Raw genomic sequence first — 20,190 nt, 5'->3', positions numbered from 1 at the left:
ATTCCCTTTCCAGATTTCCAGGCCAACATCGCCCTAACCCCTCCCCCTTCCCTTCTATGTGGGTGTTCCCCTTCCCATCCTCCCCCCATTACCACCCTCCCTCCAACAATCACGTTCACTGGGGGTTCAGGCTTGGCAGGACCAAGGGTTTACCCTACCACTGGTGCTCTTACTAGGTTATTCATTGCTACGTATGCAGTTGGAGTCCAGGGTCAGTCCATGTATAGTTTTTGGGTAGGGGCTTAGTCCCTGGAAGCTCTGGTTGGTTGGCACTGTTGTTCATATGGGGTCTCGAGCCCCTTCAAGCTCTTCCAGTCCTTTCTCTGATTCCTTCAACGGGGGTCCCGTTCTCAGTTCAGTGGTTTGCTACTGGCATTCGCCTGTGTATTTGCTGTATTCTGGCTGTGTCTCTCAGGAGAGATCTACATCCAGTTCCTGTCAGCCTGCACTTCTTTGCTTCGTCCATCTTATCTAGTTTGGTGGCTGCATATGTATGGGCCACGTGTGGGGCAGGCTCTGAATGGCCATTCCTTCAGCCTCTGTTCTGAACTTGGCCTCCCTATTCCCTCCCAAGGATATTCTTGTTCCCCTTTTAAAGAAGGAATGAAACATTCGCATTTTGGTCATCCTTTTTGAGTTTCATGTGTTCTGTGCATTTAGGGTAATTCAAGCATTTGGGCTAATAGCCACTTATCAATGAGTGCATACCATGTGTGTTTTTCTATGATTGGGTTACCTCACTCAGGATGATATTTTCCAGTTCCAACCATTTGCCTACGAATTCATAAAGTCGTTGTTTTTGATAGCTGAGTAGTATTCCATTGTGTAAATGTACCACATTTTCTGTATCCATTCCTCTGTTGAAGGGCATCTGGGTTCTTTCCAGCTTCTGGCTATTATAAATAAGACTGCTATGAACATAGTGGAGCATGTGTCTTTGTTATATGCTGGGGCATATATGCACAAGAAAGGTATAGCTGGGTCCTCAGGTAGTTCAATGTCCAATTTTCTGAGGAACCTCCAGACTGATTTCCAGAATGGTTGTACCAGTCTGCAATCCCTCCAACAATGGAGGAGTGTTCCTCTTTCTCCACATGCTCACCAGCATCTGTTATGCCAGAGTTTTTGATCTTAGCCATTCTGACTGGTGTGAGGTGAAATCTCAGGGTTGTTTTGATTTGCATTTCCCTGATGACTAAAGATGTTGAACATTTCTTTAGGTGTTTTTCATCCATTCGGCATTCCTCAGCTGTGAATTCTTTGTTTAGCTCTGAACCCCATTTTTTAATAGGGTTATTTGTCTCCCTGCGGTCTAACTTTTTGAGTTCTTTGTATATTCTGGATATAAGGCCTCTATCAGTTGTAGGATTAGTAAAGATCTTTTCCCAATCTGTTGGTTGCCGTTTTGTCCTAACAACAGTGTCCTTTGCCTTACAGAAGCTTTGCAGTTTTATGAGATCCCATTTGTCGATTCTTGATCTTAGAGCATAAGCTATTGGTGTTTTGTTCAGGAAATTTTCTCCAGTGCCCATGTATTCGAGATTCTTCCCCACTTTTTCTTCTATTAGTTTGAGTGTATCTGGTTTGATGTTGAGGTCCTTGATCCATTTGGATTTAAGCTTTGTACGGGGCAATTAGAATGGATCAATCTGCATTGTTCTACAAGATGACCTCTCCCTCCGCTCTAAGACTTTAAGTTCAGAGAAAAAAGTGACAGAGCAGCAGCAGCAGCTAGTCTTAAAAATGCAGGGCCTCCTAAAGGCAGTCTGCTCACTTCCACTTTGGATATCTGTTACTGAGAACTTGGGCAAGGCTGCACAATGATTCCCCAAAATGTCCATGAATAATTAGGTAAGTGTCCAAATGAAAATGGTATGTGTTGGTAAGGCAGGAGACAATTTGAGAGTCATAGCAGACCCCAAGGTGAATGTAAATGAAAGTTATAACACTTATTACAACAATGTAGATTAGTAACATTCCTTGTATTCTATCCAAAGACAATATGTTTGGAGTCATGTCAACATTATAACAAAGGGATAATTAATATCAGTAAAAATATGGGCTGTTCTCAGGACAACAATATAATAGTAATATAAAAGGATTTCTTCCAGGTCAGGAGAAATGAAAGTGACTATGCAGCATGGTGAAGGACCTTATGATCCACAGAAGATCTAGTTGTGAAGGAGCACCAAACTTCAAACATGTATAAGTAAATACAAGGTGTGCTTTGTGTCACTGATCAACTCAAATGTCAAAGTTATAGGAAAGAATCTCAGAAGATAAGCTAAACTAGAATCATTAAAGTGGGACCTGATCCTACATGACCAGGGCCTCAGCATGCAGAGAAGATTGTGACTCGGAAATATTCAAGGACACTGGCAGAGGGTGCCTCGTTGAAGACTCGAAGAAGTTCCTGTAGAAACCACAGTGGCCACAATCTTGTTTGGTTTCCAAACCCCCAGAATAATGGGAATAAGTGTTGTTGCTTAAGCCATCTGTGCCGTGTTGTGATCTGGAGGCAAGCAGCATGCTCTATCGCAGACAGCACTTCTATAGACCTTATCTACCTAGTAACAACCATTAGAACATCTGTTGACTCTTCTAGGGGAAACAATATTGAATTAAAATGTAGCCTTATTTAATCATTGAGATAAATAAATGTTGTTCTTTCTTGAAAGCCTACAGAAAACCACAGGAGCCTCTCAATATTCTAGTATTCTACTGCAGTTTATCTACTGCGTCTCTCTGGGCCGCATCAAAGATTTGCCCAAAATGCTTTGAGCTATACATAATATTAAGTAATCTTTGAGTGAGGTTATCATATTTTTCCCAATATCTTTTTATCTCTCATACTCTGCAGGTGCCTACCCTGAAGGAGTGAATTAGGCTCAGGGACCACATGCTGTTACATAGGAAATCCTATACAGAGATTGATTCTGCTTGTGACTCATACATATGGATACTTTGATATTAAAATATGACCTCTGTCTCATTTCTCCATCCCCTAAATAATTAAAATCAGTTTTTCTCTTCTGGGAATCGCTTTGAATAAAATGATAAATAATTTGTGAAATATGACACAGAGCGAGCATCTGTGTATTTGGTGAGTCCATGGAGACTCTCCATCTCCTGTGAGGCTATGACTCAAAAAACAGTTTTGCTGTCCCTAGCTGTCCATGAGAATCTTTGGATCCCAATCTAGGCTGTTTTGTGTACATACATAATTAACTTGTTTTATTGAGTTGCCATTTACCAAAGTGTCAGGTACAGAGATAAAAGAATATATTATCGTACAGTAAGGCAAGGAGAATCAAAGGTGGAAGAAACTAAGAAAATGTACATGTACATGTTCAGAACCAGATCTTGTTTTCATGTAGGAGGATGAGTTTTGCAGGAAATATTGGAATTCAAAACTGCTTCTTCCCTTGGTCCTGCCAAGGCTGGACCACCTAGTGTAGGGGAATGTCAGGGGGTGGGAAGGGCGGTGGATGGGGAGGGGGAACACCCTTATAGAAGAAGGGGAGGAGAATGGGATAGAGAGCTTATGTCCGGGAAACCAGGAAAGGGAATAACATTTGAAATGTAAATTTAAAAATCCAATAAAATAAAACCCTGCTTCTTCAGAGAAGCATGTAACTTTTCCTTCAATATTTAGTTACTGTAGGAAGTATTTTTAAACAGCTTCTTCTATGCCCAAGTGTGCATGTATGTCTTTGCATATGGGTGATGATGTTTGTATGTAAACACAAATTTATATCTTTGTTCACCTGGAGAGCATGTGTGTGTTTGGAGATCTGAAGTTGATATCAGTTGTCTTCCTCAATATCTCTATTTTATTTAGTAAAACATAGTCTCTTGCTGGGCCTGGATCTTGCAGCTTCCAACTATCATAGTGGGCTCTCTTGCTCTGGGAATCCACTTTCTGCTTCTTAATTATCAGGATTATAAGCAGTAGTCAGCCCTACTATGCTTTATTTTAACATGGGTTCTGTGAACCTGAACTTTGATCGCTCCTGCGTAGCAGTGCTCTATCCTCTGAACAGCGTTCCATCTCTCCACTGTATTTTGACAAGTAAACAACGGTATAATGGGATTTGTAGATGATCTCTCCTACATAAGATGAATATTATATGTGGTAACAATAGAATGTAAACAAAAGAGGGGGATTGTGAAAGGACTAAACTCAAGAGGTTGCACTAAGGAGATGTGGTCATCAGTTCCTCATCCCCAAAGACCGTGCTGGCCAACATATGGAAAATCTGCAGCCTCATTGCCAAAATACAGTTGACATAGCAACTGGAGCAGGTGCAGCAGGAGTCTTTCCTGCAAGAACCTCACACAGGTGCCATGGCAGCCCATACTGTTAATCAGACTTAATTGATTGACTGTAACACTTTATCTAGAAGTGAGGTCTCATGAGATTTCCCCCATTCACAATGTCAGTTAACTAGTATTTTTGTAGGTCTTTTCTTGTTAAGGTTATGGTTTTATTAAACACATATGCATATAAGTAACACTAAAGAGATAGTATGGTATGTATATATACATATAAATAAACACAAACACATACACACTTATACACATATAAAATGTGTATATTAGAAAGGAGTAGGGGGCCAAAGGATTTGAAAAGAGGGGGACTGATAAAATTATGTAAGTATAGTACTCAAGTGTAAAATTTTACCAGAAACATTAACTTGAATAAGTAAATGAATAAAAATATATCTTGAAACCTAAAGAAATGAGAGAATACTATACTCTTATAACAGAATAAAATTCTGGATTTGGATAAGGAAATTGTTGACATGCTAAAACCCTGTTAATTCAGTAGACTGTGAAAGACAAGTCTTGGTTTGTGGGTAGGGCCCTGTCTATTAAGCATTTGGTCTGAGGTCACCTCTATTTGTACCTATTAGCTCCTGGACAAGGACTCCAAAGCGAGGGCGAAAAGGGAGCTTAACTCCAATTCTTGGCAGTAAGACTGTGAGCTCCTAAGAAAGAATTGCTACATGTATGCATTGCATACGTGTACGTTTGCATATTCATGTGTAAATACACATGTATATGTGTACACGTGTGTATGGTAGCCAGAGTAACCTAGATGCCATACCTAAAATATCACCCATCTTGGGTTTTGAGAAAGGTCTCTCAGTGGCAGGATCAGTAAGCCTCTGGGTTCCTCCTGTCTCCCTCCAGCTCACCAGCAATGGGATCACAAACACACATCATCATGCCTGCTTTATTGACTCTGTTCATGAGTTCTGGGGCACAAACACAAATGCTAACAAGGCTCAAATTTTACTAACTGAGATGTCTTCTTAGCTTCTCATTGCCATCTTTTACTTTGTAGTTTGCACACGTTTGGACAAACAGTCCTAGTTTATTCCCGCCCCTGCAAGGTAGACCTTGGCGCCCTAGATCCAGAGGTGAGTATTGGCTTGATCAGCAGATGCTTCCCTCTGTGCTTAGCAGCTAAAAGGGTCTGCTTGCTCAGAAACGAGTGCTTCAGACGTCAAGTTCTGTTTCATGGTCCAAGAAGAGCTACAGCATTCTGTTCACTGGGAAATTTGTGTTTCCATAAAAGTGATTTTAAAACCGTATCTATTATTACAGTGGATAAAATGCAATGTTTGAGCCTATTGTTGGATTTAATCATTATTTTTATGGCACAACTGGGGGTGTGGGAGTAGTTATAGCCACTTGTTTTTTTTAATCTCTTTTATTAAGTCATTTATCATAAGCAAAATTCAGTATCTGACCTTGGTACGTTATTTAAGCTCCTAACTGTGTTTTCTTGCACATTGTGTATTCCCATTTTACATCTCTAAGGGTTACAGAATAGTTATTGCATTTTTCTTAGCAGCAGTATTTAGCACTATATTCTAGAAGCATGTTTAAATGTTCAAAAGGGAAGATAATTTGAAATTAAAGCTACTTAGCAATGAGAATCCACAGGGCCAGGAAAGGTGACATATCAAAGTCATCTACACCCAGGCTTCATTTTCACTAGGGGATTTAATTTGGCCTCCTGGCTTTTTCACTCAGCTCAAGTCCAGGTTTTTGATGCTTGGGCCAAGAGGAATGGAAACAAAAAGATGAATACCAGGAAAGTCAATCAGGGCCTGGGAGGATGGAATGGTCAGTTAACTGTCATATCAAGAGAATCTAGAATCTGACCATGCTTATGGGTGAGTGATTTCAAATGCATTAGTGAAGATGGGAAGACCCACCCATTGTGAGTGACACTATTTCCTGAGTAGATGCCCTAGACTGTCTGAAATGAACCCAAAAGAGCTGAAGGTTAGCATTCCTTACTCTGCTTGCTGACTGTCTGTGTAATGTATTTCCTTCAAAATCCTGTCACAGCGACTTCACCACCACGATAGGCAGCAGCATGAAACTGAGAGATAAGTTAACCCTTTCTATCTTAAGCTATTTTCATCAGACTGTTTTATCACCACTATAGAAAACTCATGAAGACACTGCAAATCTAAGACTTGAGTTTTATGCCTTGAATTTAATACCTGGAACCCACATAGAAAAGCTGGTGTAGAGACAGGAGGATCCCCAGATACATGCTGCTTTTCATGTTCCTTATACCGATCTTTTTCTTGGTGAAATTTGACTGCCCTTCTCAGTAACATTTCCCTTGTGCCACCAGACATGTCATTTTCTGTCTAAAGTCCTGAAGTAGTGTCCCCAGGCCTATATGAGGAATTGTTGAGGAAGGGAACAGAGTTACTTAGCAGCATTCCTTTCCAGCCCCTGTTATACTACCTGGAAAATTTTACTTATCGAATGAGTGGAATTCAGGTATTAAGTGAATGAATGTATGAGCAAATGCCACAAAACTTACAGCAAAAGTTTTAGAAAAAATATATGTATGTAAAAATTCCAACGTCTGTGGCTTTTAATATCTTTTGTTTCCATATTTTTACAGCAGTGTTTTCTAGAGAATGGGGCTGGCTGACTTCTTTAGTATTTCCTTGGACTAAACCTTGTTTTCTTCCTTTCCCTGTCTGCAGCTTGCTACACACACACACACACACACACACACACACACACACACACACACACACACAGAGAGAGAGAGAGAGAGAGAGAGAGAGAGAGAGAGAGAGAGAGCAGTCCATACATGGGAAAGAGATTAAATTAACTTGAATAAACTTTTCCTAATACACAAAGAAACAATGATGAAATTTTCTTGTTCTCAGTGGGTATACATCCAGGCTTTGTAGAGCATGACACTTTTAACAAACTAAAGATATATCAGCCCTTTTAAAATACACAAAAGAACAAACTAGAAACTTAGATGCAAAAACAGGATGTATTTTTATCATCAGAAAAGCCTTCCAGTAAGTGACTTGAGCCTTAGAAACTTGGACCAAATCTTTCCAAATGTATTCAAACCTTTGATTTTGTGACATCTAAAAATGGCTTGTGCCAAATTAATAACTATTATGGAAAGCATGCTATTCACATGTCTTAGCTTTGTATATATTTGCTAGATCCCTAGAAATATTTGTGTTAAAAAAGTAACCTGATTTCCCCCCATAGAAGGGAGCCTCTAGAACCCTGAGCACCTGAAAGCCTGAATCATAATAAATTCTCTGAGTGGTCCTCAAAATTTGAAGGTAAAAATATCTCTGTGTACCTATATCTAATTTCTCCTTTTTGTCATAACTAAGGTAGCATTTAGCTAAAATAGTGTCTCACTATACTCTTTCACCATCAAGAACAAAGACTTTTTAGAATAGTTTACATGGAGAGATAGGTTCAGTTTAGAAGGCAGTGCATACCTTTTCCCTCTCTGCCTTCCTCTTATGTTCTCTCCATGTCATCAGGTGAACTGAGCCAGATCCCACAGTATCTCTCCCATAGAACGGGCACCAGTCATCAGTCAAAAATACATGTTCAGACAAGAGTGGCAGGTATGAAGAGAACACAGATTGCATAGAAATATAGACCAGGACTTTGTTTGTGTTTGTTCATAAGTGAATTATGTCTTGAGATAACTGTAAGGAAACCAGAGCTAAGAAGAATTTCCTTGAATAGTTGCAATTTGTGCTATAATTTTTGCCATGCATGGAAGTTCACAAAGTAAAATTACAAGAAATAGCAATTCAGAGTGTTAAGTCTTAGGGTGAAGGGGTAGAATAAAAAAGATTGCTCTAGCATAATAACTCAAACCTCTACTTTACTTAGAATTCATGGTAGTTCAATGAAAGCCCAGATCCTGACCCACCTTTCTGTATCTGTACTGTTTTCTCCTATGGCCTTAGACCCAGGTACATATCAGTCACTTAGAATATGGCTGCTACCAATTGAAATATACACTTCTTAATTGCTTTATATGCCTGGTCTATAGGAGCCTATGTGGAAAAAATATAGGAGAGTTACCAGACACAGACCAGACAACTCAGTAATGTTTTCATATCTAGTATATGCTAAGATATTTGCAATTGTATCATTGTAAGTAAAATATGCTACTAAAATTAAGTTCCTGGGCCAGGAAGGAGCTCAGCACATACAGATGCAGTCTATGCAAAGCCTGATGACCTGAATTTGATCCTTAGAGCCCATATGGTAGAAGGAGAGAACCAAATTCTATAAGTTGTCCTCTAACATCCATATGATTGGTGCTTTATACACACCCAAATACATAAACACAAATTTAAAAAATGTATTTTTAAAAGAATTTAAATTGAAATATGATTACTGCATCCTTTTATTTGGTGTAACTTGTAGAATATTCAATGTTACAAATACATTTAGACTTTGTAGCTTCCATTTTGTCTCTGTCAGGCATTGGTTTTCCAGAAGTACTCATTGGTATGGTACCATACAAAAGACCTAAGAAGTAAGAGCCTGTGTTCCAGACAAATGACTTCATGAAATAAAGGTGTTTGTCACACGGCCTGCTCCTATTGATGCTATAACATGGATGTCAGACTCTAGTGATTTCCTTTTTCATACTAGGACATTCTATGTGTTAAATTACCTTTATAAATGATTTCCAAATGGGATTACTGTCATAGAAGCTGCAGATGAAACATACCTGGAAGGGCTTTTATTTGATTAGGACATTCTCTTCTTATTCTACAGAATTCTGCATTTGTTTGCTCTCTGTTGGACATGATTCTGCTGCAGTGGGGGTGGGGGATAGAAAATATGCAAGTTCATATTGTAAAAGCATGGAGCTTTAGAGCTGGCCCTCAGTGTGAACACTGGATGAAACATGTTTCACAAGTAGACTATTGTAAGTAAACACAGTTGTAAACAGTATGCCTTCTTTTATTTTAACTTTGGTAAACATGTTTCTCTCCAACTAGTATTATACCTGTGGTTGAACATCTCCATATACCTTGAATAAACCATTTCCATAATCAAGAATATTTATTGTTGATTTTTTAAAAAGAAACTCTACCAGTAGTCAACATCAACTAAATGGAAAGAAATTTGAAGCAATCCCACTAAAACTAGGAAGTAGACAGATTATCTACTCTCTCTCAATCTACTTAATGTAGCATTCAAAGTCCTAGACAGAGCAATTAAAAAACAAAAGGAGATCAAAGGGATACAAATTGGAAAGGAAGAATTCAAAATATCACTATGTGCAGATGATATGATCATAAATTTAAGTGACCATAAAAATTCCACCAGAGAACTCCTAAACCAGATAAACAACTTCAGCAAAGTGGCTGAATATAAAATGAACTAACACAAATCAGTAGCCTTCCTCTACTTGAAGAATAAAAAGACTGAGAAAGAAATTAGGCAAAGGACACTTTCACAACAGTCAAAAAATAATATAAAATACCTTGGTGTGAATCTAACCAAACATGTGAATGATCTATATGACAAGAACTACAAGCCTTTGAAGAAAGAAATCAAAGACCTCAGAAGATGGAAAGATCACCAACACTCATGGATTAACAGGATAACATAGTAAAAATGGTCATCTTGCCAAAAGCAATCTATAGATTCAATGCAATCCCCATCAAAATTTCAACTCAATGCTTCATAGAGTTAGAAAGAAATTTGCAAATACATTTGAAACAGCAAAACTCAGGATAGCAAAAACTATTCTCAACGATAAAAGAATTTTTGGAGGAATCACCATCCCTGACCTCAAGCTGCATTACAGACTAATAGTGATAAAAATACTGTATGGTATTGGTACAGAGACAGGCAGGTAGATCAATGGAATAGAATTGAAGACACAGAAATGAACCCACATACTTATGGTCACTTTATCTTGGAAAAAGAAGCTAAAACCATCCAGTGGAAAACTGTAGCATTTTCAACAAATAGTGCTGGTTCAACTGGAGGTCAGCATGTGGAAGAATGCAAATCAATCCATTCTTATCTCCTTCTAGAAAGCTTAAGTCCAAGTGGATCAAGGACCTCCACATCAAATCAGATACACTGAAACTAGTAGAAGAGAAAGCAGGGAAGAGCCTTGAACACATGGGCACAGCAGAAATTTTCATGAATAGAACACCAATGGCTTATGCTCTAAGATCAAGAATTGACAAATGGGATCTCATAAAATTGAAAAGCTTCTGTAAGGCAAAAAACACTGTCATTGGGACAAAACAGCAACCAACAGATTGGGGAAAGATCTTTACCAATCCTACATTTGATAGAGGGCTAATATCCAATATATAAAAAGAACTCAATAAGTTAGACTCCAGAGAACCAAATAACCCTATTAAAAAAAAATGAGCGGGGTTGGGGATTTAGCTCAGTGGTAGAGCAGCAAGCACAAGGCCCTGTTCGGTCCCCAAAAAAAAAAAAAAAAAAAACAAAAACAAAAAAAATGAAAAAAATGAGATACAGAGCTCAAAGAATTCTCAATTGAGGAATACCAAATGACTATGAAGCACCTATAGAAATGTTCAACATTTTTAGTCATCAGGGAAATGCAAATCAAAACAACCCTGAGATTCTACCTCACATCAGTCATAATCTCTAAGATCAAACACTTAGGTGACAGCAGAAGCTCGGGAGGATGTGGAAAAGAGGAACACTCCTCCTTTATTGGTGGGATTACAAGCTGGTACAACCACTGTGGAAATCAGTCTGCCAGTTCCTCAGAATATTGGACATAGTACTACCTGCAGACCCAGTTATACCACTCCTGGACATATAGCCAAAGTTGCTGCAGCATATAACAATGACACATGCTTTACTATGTTCATAGAAGCCTTATTTATGACAGCCAGAAGATTGAAAGAACCCAGATGTTCTTCAATACTGGAATAAATACAGAAAATGTAGTATATCTACACAATAGAGTACTACTCAGCTATTAAAAACAATGACTTCATGAAGTTCATAGGAAAACGGACGGAATTAGAAAATATCATCCTGAGTGAGGTAACACATCACAAAAGAACACACATGATATGCACTCATTGCTAAGTGGATATTAGTTCAAAAGGTCAGAATACCCAAGATACAATCCATTGACCACATGTTACTCAAGAAGAAGGGAGACCAAAACGTGGATGCTTCAGTCCCTCTTAAAAAGGAGAACAAAATATTTCAGGAAGAAATATGGAGACAAAGTCTGGAGCTGAGACTTAAGAAAAGGGCATCCAGAGACTACCCGACCTGAGGAACCATCCCATATACAGACAACCAAACCCAGACACTATTGCAGATGCCAAGAAGCTCTTGCTGACAGGAATCTGATATAGCTGTCTCCTGAGAGGTTCTGTCAGGGCCTGATAAATATATATTCACAGCCAACCATTGGACTGAGTACAGCATCCCCAATGCAGGAGTTAGAGGAAAGCACTAATGGAGCTGAAGGAGTTTGCAATCCATGAAAAGAACAACAATGCCAACCAACCAGACTCCCCAGAGCTCCCAGGGACTAAACTACCAAACAAAGAGTACACACATGGAGGGACTGATGGCTCTAGCCACATATGTAGCAGTGGACAGTGTTGTTGGACATCAGTGGGAGGAGAGGCCCTTGGCCCTGGGAAAGCTCGAAGCCCCTGTGTCAGGGAATGCCAGGGAGGGGAGGTGGGAGTGGGTGGGGATGTGGGAGTGGGTGGGTAGGTGGAGGAGTACCCTCATACAAGCAGGTGGAGGGAGGATGGAATAGGGGCTTTCTGGAGGGGAAACCGAGAAAGGGGGTAACATTTGAAATGTAAATACATAAAATATTCAATAAAAAAGATCTTAATTGTCCCTTTCTCAAGATGACCTATTAATGACAAGTTTAATAAGTCTTAGAGTCTAAGAAAATATTCTATATCTTGGGAACAACAGCAAAGGATATGGATAACCAGAGGCTGGTGAATATGGGATTGTATTTATATATTTGTCAGAGGCTGTCGTCTTTGAGTGAAAAATTTCTCTGGCTTCTCAAAGCACCTCAGAGGGGAGGGTTTCTTCCCAAAGTACAAGTGTGCATCCTCAAAATCCAGTGTCAGGAGCTGAAGAAAGTGTTGTCTTCTGAAATCTAATTTTCCAGTAGCTTCTCAGGCATTACCTTCTTGTTTGACTAGACCTTTCTGGACTCCTTCTCTCAGAGGTTAGTAGATTCCTTTCCTCCATCTTCTCCTTTCCTCTGAGGAACTCCCTGACAGCCAGGAAGGATCCTGCACTAGCTGCTTCTCATGGCTTGATTTTCTTCCTGCAATATGAATCAGAGTGGATTTGGAGAAGACCTTGTACCTCTGTCAGCTCATTACATTTTGAGTGAACATTCCTATGCACAGAACTTCAGTTCTTAGAGTAAAAATGTAGGTACTTTCATGAAGGAACAACTTGTTAGATCGTAATACCTTGTTAAATTGAATAGATCCCTGTCTTAGCTGCTAAGTAAGTTAATGTTCCTTTGAAAATATCATTTATTTGAAAAACAGTAGGCACACGAGTATTTCCTTTTCTTCACTGAACTTCAATTTCATGAAGATTATTTATTTCATTAAACAAATTTAAAAAACTTCTGAAATTTTCAGTTTCTACACAATGTTCAAATGTCTTTCTAGATAGTGCAAATATTTTTATGGTTTATTCCAAGTTCAAGACCAAATTAATAGGCCAACATCTTATCTGCTTTGGTACCCTTAGCACTTGCCAAGCTGTTCAGTGTGCCTAAAGCACATTCTGCCTCTTCACGGTACCTGCCACATGAATTGATTCTTTCCCATCCTAGAGTCCTGTAATGCACCTCTGTCTAATGAACTTGGTCCTGTGCACTTGAACACCTACTTTCCCAGGTCCCCATGTTAGAGTTATTGTACTTGTGTCTAAAACCTTAGTGAATTCTAACTCAAGGTATTCACATTCGTCAGAATTCTCTAGAGACACAGAATTTATTAAATGAATATATACAGAAATTGTTCTGTCTGCAAAGCTGGATATCTTGGTTGGTCTTCAGCTGGATTCTGAAGAAATAGGTCCGCATGCCAGTGAAGGAATGGACTTGCTAGCAAGGCAAACACAAGCAGGGAAAGAGTAAAACTTACTTCTTCCACGTCCATGTATTAGCATCCAGCAGCTGGTATGGCCCAAATTAAAGGCATGTCTCTTCCTACCTCACAACCAGGCTAGAAGTGGATCTTCCGATTTCAAATTAAGCAAAACTTTCTTATAAATGTGCCTTCCACTTTTTCTTTCTTTCTTTTTTATGTGTTCCGGAAATTTTCCCCAGTGCCCATTTGTTCGAGACTCTTTCCCACTTTTTCTTCTATTGGTTTGAGTGTATCTGGTTTGATGTGGAAGTCTGACAAGAATAATATTTTAAGCCACAAAATAAATGGTTTTGTGCTGTTTTTCTGAACAACATGTTCATTGGTGCCTAAACTTTCTATTACTTTTTATATTTCTTTGTTTTTCTTTTTTTCTGAATATAGTTTCCCCTCTTGCTAAGTTCCCCAGGTGCTCCCCACCTCCTCTCCCACTTGGATCTACTCCTTTTCTGTCTCTCACTAGAAAAAAACAGGTTTCTAGGAGATGACAAAATGTAACTAATAAAATCTAATAACATAAAATAAAAGCCATCATATCAAAGATGGACAAGAGAAGCCAACAGAAAAGTAAAAGTTCCTCTAGAGAATGCACAAGAACCAGAGACCCACTCGTTTACACATTCAGGAGTCCCATAAAACTACTAAACTGAAAGCAATCCTATATATGCAGGGGACCTGGTGCAGACCCGTGTAGGCCCTGTGCATGCTGCTTCATTCTCTGTGAGCTCATATGAGATTTGCTGTGTTGTTTAGGCCCTGTTCTCCTGGTATCCTCAGTCCCCTCTGTGCCCCCACCCCAATCTTTCCAGCTCCTCTTCAGCAGGGCTTCCTGAGCTCTGAAAGGAGAGATTTAATGGATACATCCCATTTAGAGCTGTATGTGTTCCAAAGTCTCTCTCTCTCTCTCTCTCTCTCTCTCCTCCTCCCTCTCCTCCTCCCCCTCCCCCTCCCTCCCTCCTCCTTTCCCTCCATCCCTCCCTCTTTCTCTCTAGGCTATCTAGCCTTGTTCATCCAAGCACTATACAGTACCGGTTCTATGTCATGGAATGGGCCTTAAGTCAAATTGAGCATCAGTTGGTTACCCAACAAAGCTTGTGTTGCCATTGCCCTAGCATATTTTTTCAGGCAGGAGAGATTGTAGATCAAAGATTTGCTGTTTGAGTTGGTGTTTACTCTCTACTTTTGCTAGTGTTCAGTGTACATGTCCATGCCATAGACACTAGAACATGGGGGTGAAGGTTTTATTTAGGTAACAACTCATCCTCTCCATGTTCTATGAGTTTTGTAGGAATTGTGTTCAGCAATGGGGTCTCACTATCAGTTTGTGGAGAGCAACCTGTCCTGGCAGCAGCCTGGGTTATTTAAGGATTTTCATGGGACCCCTTTAACCAACAACTCAGTTGGAGAAATCCAGTCCAGCAGTAGAAGTTTTATTTGGTGACAGGAGATGAACGCTTAGGGGCTCTGTCACCCTCGTTATTTGGAGACTTCATTAGAATTCACATTCAAATATTTGCTCTAGGTTTCCATCCCACCCCTCAAATGCTCTTCAATTCTAGCTGTCTCTCCCCTCATGCCCTCCCACAATCTATCTTCCCTTCCCGTTCCCATCTGACCCTCTGATTCTTGCCCCCTACCAGCTCCAGTCAACCCCTAAAATCTATCCTATTCCCCCTCCTAGGGAGATTCTTGTGTGTCCCCTGGTCCCTTTCCCTATGACTAACATCTCTGGGTCTATGAATTGTAGCTGGGTTATCATTGATTTAAGGGCTAATATCCAGATAAAAGTAAGCACACACCATATTTATCTTTCTGGATCTGGGATGCTTGAGAGCGGTGTAGGTGGATCTTGAGGTTGATGGATTCCCATCTTTCTGAGGAACAGCCATGCTGATTTCCACAGGGGCTGCACAAGTGTTTACTCCCGCCAACAATGGAGGACTGTTCACCTCGCTCCACATCGTCACCAGCATGAGCTGTCATTTGTATTATGGATCTCATTCGCTCTGACAGGGTTAAGATGGAGTCTCAAGTTGTCATGATTTGCATTTCCCGGAGAGTTAAGGATGCTGAACATTTCTTTACGTGTTTCTCCGCCATTTGAGAATCTTCTTTTGAGATCTCTCTGCTTAGATCTCTACCCCATTTTATAATCAAATTGTTTGGGTGTTTGTTGATATCTAGTTTATTGTGTTCTTTACATATTTCAGGAATTATTCCATTGTCAAATGCAGAGCTAGTGAAAAATACTTTCCCATTCTATAGGCTGCCACTTTGAATGAGTTGTACCTTTCCAATTTGTACCTTTGATCTCTTTCACTTGTCTTATTACTTTAGCTAAGACTTCAAGTCCTATATTGAATAGGTACAGTGTGGGAAAGCTTGTCTTATTCCTGACTTTAGTGAAATTGCTTTTAGTTTCTCCCCATTTAATTTGATGTTGGCTAGAGGCTTGCTGTAATCTGCCTTTATTCTTTTTATGTATGTTCATTGTATTTCTAGTCTCTCCATGAATTTTTTTTATGAGTGTTGGGTTTTTGTCAAAGGTCTTTTCTTAATCTCATGAAATGATCATATGTGTATGTATGGGTTTTTTTCTTTGTTTAGGTAGTAGATTACATTTATTGATTTTGCATATTGAACTACCACTGCATCTCTGGATATAACATACTTGATCATGGTGAATATTCCTTTGATGTATTCTTGATTCGTTTTGTAAGGTTTTCTTTTGGCATGTATGTTCATAAAGGAAATGGGTCTGTAATTTTCTTTCTTTTCTTGGGTCTTGTGTGATTTGAGCAGCAGACTAACTGTAGCCTCAGAGAATGAACTGAGTAATGTTTCTACTCTGTGAAAAGTTTGAGGAATATTGGTGCTAATTGTTCTTTGAACGCCTGGTAGAATTCTGCACTAAACCATCTGGCCCTCAGCTTTTCAATCTTTTTTTTTTTCTTTTTTGTTTCTTTTTCTTTTCTTCTTCTTCTTTTTTTTCTTCTTCTTCTTCTTCTTCTTCTTCTTCTTGGTTTTCCTCAGTGTCTCTTGTTATGTCCTCCTTTCATTTCTAATCATGTTAAATTGGGATATTCTCTCTCCATCTTGTAGTTAATTTGAATAAAGGTTTATCAATCTTATTGATTTTCCCAAAGAACCAACTCCTTGTTTTATTGATTTTTTTATATTGTTTCTATTTTGTAGATTTCATCCCTTAGTTTGGTTATTTCTTGCCATCTACCCTTCTTGGGTGTAATTTTTGATTTCTGATATCTGTTAGTTCAAGCACTTCTCTGTTCAGTTTTTGTCTAGATCACTTGTTACTTGGTGAGAACACAGTATTGATGTTTCCCACTATCAGTGTGTGAGAATCAATATGTGATTTAAGCTGTGTAGTACTGTTTCTTTTACAAACTTGGTTGCTCTTGTCTTTAGGGAATAGATGTTAAAAATTGAGGTGTGTGTGTGTGTGTGTGTGTGTGTGTGTGTGTGTGTGTGTGTCTTTTCCTTCCTTTGATTTTGGTAGTCTGGCATTATTTATCCCCTGTTGTAGTGGCAATTCCTGGTTGTCAACTTGACTATCTGGAATAAACTAAACTCCAGAATTGGCAGGCTCTCCTGTCATCCTGATCTTGAGGCTGAGAAATACAAGTTTCTGACCTGGATCTTGGCATGGAGATCTTGAGGCATAATGGCTATGAATCCCAGGAGACTAAAGCTAGGAGATCTCTGAATTTAAGGTCGTCTGGGAGAAAGCAAGTCCCAGATCCAGGTGTGGTGGTACACATCTTTCATTTTGGACACACATTCTGCTGGAGACCCACATAAGGACATTGGAAGGAAGAAAGATTCTCTCTCTTGTTACCTGCTTGCCTTGTGATACTAAGAAACTGCTAGATCCTTAGACTTCCATTCACAGCTGCTGCTGACCATTGTTGGGGAATTGGACTATAGATTGTAAGTCATCAACAAATTCCTTACTATATACAGACTCACCCATAAGTTCAGGTAGTCTAGAGAACCCTGACCAATACACCTTTGTTTTCCTGGGTGTAGTTGAACTCCTTAGGTTGGGGTTTCCCTCTAGCACCCTCTGTAGGGCTGAATTTGTAAAAAAAATATTGCTTAAATTTGGTTTTAACATGGAATATCTCTTTTTATCCATCTATGGTCATTGGGAGTTTTGCTGGGTATAAAACTCTTGCCTGGGCGTCTTTGGTCTCTTACAGTCTGTAGCACATGTGTCCAGGACCTTCTGGCTTTTATGAGTATCCATTGAGAAGTCAGGTGTAATTCTGATAGGTCTACCATTATATGTTACATAGTCTTTCTCCCTTACAGCTTTTAATTTCTTTCTTTGTTCTGTATGCTTAGTGTTTTGGTTATTATGTGATGATGGGGCTTTCTTTTATGATGCAATCTATTTGGTATTCTATATCCTTCTTGTACCTCGTTAGGCATTTACTTCTTTAGGTTAGAAATCATATTTCTTTGATTTTATTGAAAGTATTTTCTGGACCTTTGTGCTAGGATTTTGTTTACTCTATTCCTACTATTTTTATATTTGTCTTTTTCATAGTCTCATAGATTTCTTGGATGTTTTCTGTCAGGAGCTTTTTTAGATTTAATATTCTCTTTGACTGTACCTTCAATGCCAAAGATTCTCTCTTCCATCTCCTGTATTCTGTAGTTCCTATTCAAATTCTTAACTTGTTCATTCCCAGAATTCCCTCAGTTTGGGTTTCTTCATCACTTCCATTTCAATTTTCATGTCTTGAACAGTTTTAGTCATTTTCTTCCACTATATTTTCCAGGATGTCTTTAAAGTGTTTATTTATTTCCTCTTTAAGGAATTCTATCATATTCACACAGGTGGTTTTAAGGTCTTTTTCTTGTGCTTCATCTATGTTGGGATATTCAGGGACTGCTGTGATCGGATAGCTGGACTCTAGAGAAGATGAGAAATGCTGGCTGTTGTATTATATTTTTAGATTGACATCTCGGAATCTGGAATTAGGAGGATTATAGCTCTAGGTGCTGGTTTCTGATTTTGTCATTGCTTGGTGTGTTTTGTTTCTTGGTTTCAGTTTCCTCTTTGAACTTTCAGAGTATGATAACTGTGCGTTTTCCTTAGTGAACTGAATATATCTCAAAGCTTTATTACTGACATGTGCCAACTAGGCACATGATTTGCATAAAAATTAAAATACTTTAATATGTATGTAGATAGCCCAAAACCATGTAAGTGCATTTGAAATGTGAGACAATAGTTAGACGCCCTATCTAAATGTATTATCCTTAGGTTATTGAAATGGGAAACTTAAAAACATATTTGTAATGCCTGTCTTTCTGGAGTCTGACAGACTCAGATACTTGTATAAACCTGAAACAGAAGGCAGACAAGGGTTCTGCTGATCCATAAAGTAGCTGAGCGTGCTGTAGTCTTCTCTTCTGTGTTGCTTTCCTTCCAGATGAAGGGATGGGTTTTAATATGAGATAGGACTTGGGGAAAAGTATGGGTGGAATGGGGTTTGTAGGAGTGGATAGAACATTATACCCTGAGATGTCAGCTGATTTAAAGGCTCAAGGTAGCTGTTCCCCTGCCACCATAGAACCCACATAGTCAACATGGTGTTGTAATGTCTGATTTTTGACTCCTTGAGATAACAAAGACCTAGGGGTGGAAGCAGGAGTGTTGAAATACAATACTAACACAGGAAAGCTGGTCAGCCGCAAAAATATTATAATATGGATATCTAACACAGACAAAGACTCAATTAAATAGTTCCTAGTTTATTTTATAATCTTTAAAATCAAAATAAAATCACATCATTTTGTACTCCTTATAAATCTCTTACCATTTCCTTCTCCCACACCCTCTTGATCCTTATCTATTCAAAATGCATAAATTTATCCTACAATTTGCTGAGTCTGTTTAGTGATGCTTACATATGTATGTTTCCAGGTCTGAACACTAGGTATTGGAAAGCCAGTTAGGGGGCTCAACGGTGGGGACAACTAATTCTCTCTTAGAAGTGCTTAGTAGCTTATAGTTCTTTGTCTCAGGGTAAGTTCCCTTTAAGTTTTCCCAACCCACACTAACATGTCTGATGGTATTGTCCTTATTTAGGTCTCCTTTAAGCAACCATATTATCTATGTCATTTCTAGGAGACACCCACCTTATGGTTATTAGGATATGGAGAATGTAGTAGTCAGTAATTACTGGCTTAGTAAAGTGTTAGTAGTAGTTTCTGTCATAATATCCATGACCTCAGTAGCCATGAGTAATTAGCTAGGGTTCCAGTAACAGACAGGATTTCCCTCATGTTGAGCAAACCATAATTTAAATACAATGACAAACATTTTTCACCAGATATGATTGCCACTGTTGGCCCCTTTGGGGAACCCTAACATGTTGGTTACTTGGTGGCTAATAGGCATCACAATTGTTTCCCTCCCTTGGCAGCTTCTATGGAACCTGCCAGAATTATGAAAGCTAGTCCTCATGGAGGAATTTTAGTGTCACATCTAACCCTAATTCTCTGAATCCTATGGCCCTCATGCTTGGTATTTTCAGCCTTGCCTTCATTCCTAAGAAGTGACTAAGGGAAGTGTCATTAATCTATATTTTTGGAGTATCTCTTGGAACCCCATGACCAGCAACTCAAAAGGAGATCTCTCATACCAGGGTCCTTGTGTTTG

General features: G+C 39.1%; 1 protein-coding gene across 1 annotated transcript in view; it reads left to right on the top strand.

The window, feature by feature from the left end:
• The window catches only part of Cntnap2 (contactin associated protein 2), a 2,154,251-nt gene that overhangs the window by 1,036,330 nt on the left and 1,097,731 nt on the right, over positions 1–20,190 (top strand). The gene's annotated exons all lie outside the window — the stretch shown is intronic.

The sequence above is a fragment of the Rattus rattus genome, chromosome 6, assembly GCF_011064425.1.
Source record: "Rattus rattus isolate New Zealand chromosome 6, Rrattus_CSIRO_v1, whole genome shotgun sequence".
NCBI classification, from domain to species: Eukaryota; Metazoa; Chordata; class Mammalia; order Rodentia; family Muridae; genus Rattus; species Rattus rattus.
Note: the sequence above shows the minus strand (reverse complement) of the source record. Positions and strands in the feature narration are given on the sequence as shown.